General features: G+C 34.0%; 1 pseudogene; it reads right to left on the bottom strand.

Moving 5' to 3' along the window:
- Nucleotides 1-745: 745 nt before the first annotated feature.
- LOC113306997 lies at nt 746-2,750 on the bottom strand (annotated as a pseudogene).
- Between the last annotated feature and the right edge of the window lie 1,831 nt (nt 2,751-4,581).

Below are 4,581 nucleotides of genomic sequence, written 5' to 3'. Positions count from 1 at the left end.
ACAGAAAAAAGTCATTCACTATCACTAATTATGGATCCACAAGCTACCAGAGAATCTCGAATTTTGCTGATTTCTGAGATATAGACAGTAACAGAAGACGTGCCTAATTTGAGATTTTGAAGTTTTGTTCACAATTGAATAGCATGTGTTGAAGATGAGGAACCAAATCTTTCTTGGAGAGTATCCCAAAGATCTTTAGAAGTAGTAGATCCAGCAACATAAGAAATAATGGATGGAGATATTGAATTATTGAGAAACAAGAGAATTGTTGTATCAGTGTCTTGCCAAGATGTGTAGAGAGTATTAACAGTTTGAGTGGTTCTGGTAGCCATGGATACAAATTCATCAGGACAGGGAGTTTTGCCTTTGACATAGCCAAGAACATGAAATTTTCGTAACACTGGAATGATTAGAGTCTTCCATGTCAACCAATTATCTTCCTGAAGTTTAAGGGGTATGATATTTGATAGGGTATGAAGGGGAATTGATGAAATAGAAGTAGCAGAAGAAGAATCTTGAGTTCTTGACATGATGAAGATGAAGTTTCAGAGAAGAAGAATGAAGAAATTGTGAGGATCAAGATGGATTGAAAACCCTAATTGGTATCTGATACCATAGTAGAAATCAAGAAAAAGTATTTTTTATTAACAAAAAGCTTATACAAAGCACACAGACAAAGCTGTGTTATATACAGACAAGACAACATGTAATAGATCAGACATGACCAATGAATACAAGACACGTCACTAAGACAGTTGACCAATAGAGACTGTACACATCAAAGCAAAGACAACCTATAAAGTGATGACATATCACACACAAGTGTAATACAGGTGTTAGAAAGAGATGCTTTCTACTATTGAAAAGTCACCTTGAGAGTGTACAGACATGACCCAACTCTCTCACAGTTACAGACATGACCCAACTCTCACACATAGAATTTTTACCAAATATTGTAGCTGCAACTTTAGTTTGCAGCATCCTTGAAAGATGGCAAGCCCCAATCACTTGGGTTGAAGTCCAACAAGGAACTTAGAACTTGATCTGCAGCAGCTTGATAAGAACCATCCAATCTCGAATCTGGAACCATTACTACATACCTGCACATGACAGTAGGAAACTGATAACATTAGAAAGTTGAAAACCCAATAAATCAGATTACTTAATCTAATACTTCATTTTATTTCAAAATGTCGTAAGTTGTGAATAAGAACATTTCCTTTCCCCAAACTGTGCACACCTCGGAAATCTCTTTCTTTGCGTTATAGAAGTTTCTACAAAGAACTGGTTCATTTAGGGGTATTCCAAGCTTACCCTATACGCCGTCTGTCTGACATAAGAATCATATCCTAGCACTACATGATTAGTGCTGCTACTCAAAAAATCAGGCAGTTGGCGAACGAATCCTGACGTTATAATTAGTTGTTCTCGGAACAGAAATGGAAATGAAGCAACTTCAACCAAATTCCTGGTTTTGGGTTTAAAGTTTAAATCATGTTATGAAAGTTTGAAAAGATTCAGACACCCCAACGACTTCGACTGATATCCACCCAATTAACAAACAAGGAAATGTTTTACCAGTAATTAGGAATTAGCTTCGGAGTTTGTAGCTACTTACATTCCAGCATTTTTTGCGGCAGCAACTCCTGAAGGCGCATCTTCAAAGACTAGGATCTTTGTCTACTGGTCTCTCCTGGATCATGGAAACAATTGTTGTGGACAATTTAATCAACAATTAACAAATTGAAAAAATGCCATCAGAAAATATCCAGCAGAATATCAGTTGCTAATATATGTAACCTGAGAGAGAATCATAATCTAAATTTTTAGTATTTCAGATTAGGACCTTGAATCTTCTGGCAGCTGCTAAAAATACATCTGGGGCTGGCTTGCCTTGTTTAACTTCTGGATCATCACCCATAACTATATGATGCATCTTCGAAAATATTTCACCATGTTTTTGTGTTTTCAGTTCGAAATATTTTTTATGAGAACTGCCAAAAGAAGACAGGAAAATTGGGTCAAATAGATTCATGATTTCGGAAACATTCTTTCTATCAGTTGTTTAGTTGATAAACCAGTTTCTAAAAAACAAAAAGTTACTGCGTATCATGCGACCCTTATCAAATAAGGCGGGAATTCAGTTTTCGTACAAAGGCAGGACACCATGCGTATGCAAATAAAGGAGAAAATAATGAAAACAAGGGCAAACAAACATTACCTTGTAGCAACAGCAATTGGTACCCCATGTTCTTCAAGATGATTAATTAATCTACTAGCCCCTGTAAAAATGAAGTAGAAATTGGTTAATAAGAGCATATATGAGATAAAAGTCAAGTAAACCGATTATATAACATCAATATAAACACAGTTCATAGAAATTTAAAGGAATGCATATAAAAAAATATACCTGGCATTAATTCTGAAGTAGGAAACAGATTCAACAACATATCTTCTCTATTAATAAGAAACTGTTCAGCAGTTAATAAATCACTAATTCCATTCTCTTCAACAAACATTTTAGCTGCTTCAGTAGCTTTCTTACCCATCATTTTAGCTTTCAGTGACCAGTCGAATGTTTTCCCATAACCAGCTAAGGTAATTTCTTGAACTTCCTCATAAAATTTCTCTGTATCAAGTAATAGACCATCCATGTCAAAAATAACGTGAGTAATATTAGGCTTAGTTGACATCTCATTTGAGGGATTAGCCATTGTTGATTGGGACAGAAAAGACGTTGTGATACTTGACTTTGGAGACAGAAAAGGATGGTGTTTTAAAGGGAGGGAATGGGATACGAAAAAGATGAGTTTGATGGAGTTTTATTGTTGAACAAGTTGTTAGAAGCGGTTGGTTTACTTTTCCACGAAACGGGGTTCGGAATCGGATTCCAAGCATCTTCATTTTGATGGTGGGAGAGCACAATGTAATGCCAACTCACTGACTAGTTCAAATTCTCTTATTTTATTCTCCACACACGAGGCCCTTATTTTATTCAACCACACACGTTCAACGAGAACCTTATTTTATTTTCATTGTTTATTCTTTTATTTTTATCGATTTTGATTTTTTTTTTTATAAGAAGAAATTTATTAAGCGTTTAACTTGTAATGTTTTGCATGTTCTTTGGGAGAAGATTACAAAGCCCAGGATTGAAAGACTCATATGCTTCAATATTAGAAGTTGTTTCTCTTGCTGATTTAACTAAAGAATAAGCAACTTGATTATCTTTTCGACCAACAAAAGTACAAATACAAGTACTAAAATTTAAGATAGAGTGTTTAATCTCTTCTATTATGTTCCTTTTCTCCCATTGAACTAGCAAAGTGCTTCCAGTAATAGATTGTATGACCAGCTTTGCGTCAGCTTCAATATGAATATTGTCAAGCCACTTTTCCTTTGATAAAGCGCGGTTAAAGATATCCCAACCAAACAAAAGAAACCTATAATAGTGGTTTCACATTCCAACAGAGGGGATTCACTAAATATAGGAAAAAAAAAACGGGTCATCCATTAGGAATTTCAAAAACACCTTATCTAAGTATTTTCGTCATGGCTAAACAACCCTCATCACTAATAATATAATTAGATTAATACGCTTTTTTATATAATTATTAATGATAAAAGATAGTGTAGTATTTTGGTGAGAAGAAAAAGTTGGAAAAAAAAGAAGAAGATTTTTTTTTGAATATTTTTTTCTAACTAAACCCTATATTTCAAACCACCAACCAATGTCCTTATTAATTCTCAAAATGGATGAAAGTACGAAAAATAAAAATTGAACTTTTTAGCTTTTCAGAGCGATTTACGGTTGAGTTTTTCCCTCGTAGCCAACAATAAGACAAATTTATGGTTAGGTGATGATGAACTCCTAACCGTAACTAGGTAAAATTGGGTTTACGGTTGAGTTTTTGGTTTACAGTTAGGTTTGTCTTGGACGAACTCAACTGTAACTGGGTAAAACCCAAATGTAAATCAATTGTCACTGAGTTTTGTTTTTTTTTGGTTGAACCAACTGTAAACAGTTATAGCTGTTTTTTTTTTGGGGAAAACCCAACCGTAATTGTTTCTGAATTCTAATTTTTTCCGACTGATTTCAATCAATCTAACCATTTTAAACGTAAATGATCTGTTGATAACCAACACTTGTATCAATATGCTTATTCCGCATCTTTAATAGAGAATTCAATAGACGATCATAAGTTTTTCAAACCGTCGATTGATCGAAGACGATGAAATGATTTCAATTAAAAAAAAATTGGAAGGATTTACGGTTGATGAAGGAGAGGAAGTTAAAAAGAAGAAGAGGCGCAAATTTTAGAATTAGTATTAGGTTTTGATTTTAGTTTTTAGCTTTTTATTTTAGATGTAGGGTAACTTAGACATTTGCTATTAAATGAAGACATCCCATAACCAATTTTTTAGTTACTGGGAATCCATGTGAATCCCCTCTATTGGAATATGAACTAATGAAGCTCCTAAATTAGGTTTCAAACAAAAATAACTAGAACTGAACAAAAAACAAAAAATCAAAAACAAACCAAACTAGTGTATGACAAACACCTTTCCCCCTTATCATCA

Source organism: Papaver somniferum, chromosome 8 (assembly GCF_003573695.1).
Source record: "Papaver somniferum cultivar HN1 chromosome 8, ASM357369v1, whole genome shotgun sequence".
NCBI classification, from domain to species: domain Eukaryota; kingdom Viridiplantae; phylum Streptophyta; class Magnoliopsida; order Ranunculales; family Papaveraceae; genus Papaver; species Papaver somniferum.
This window is presented reverse-complemented; position numbering and strand designations above follow the sequence as displayed.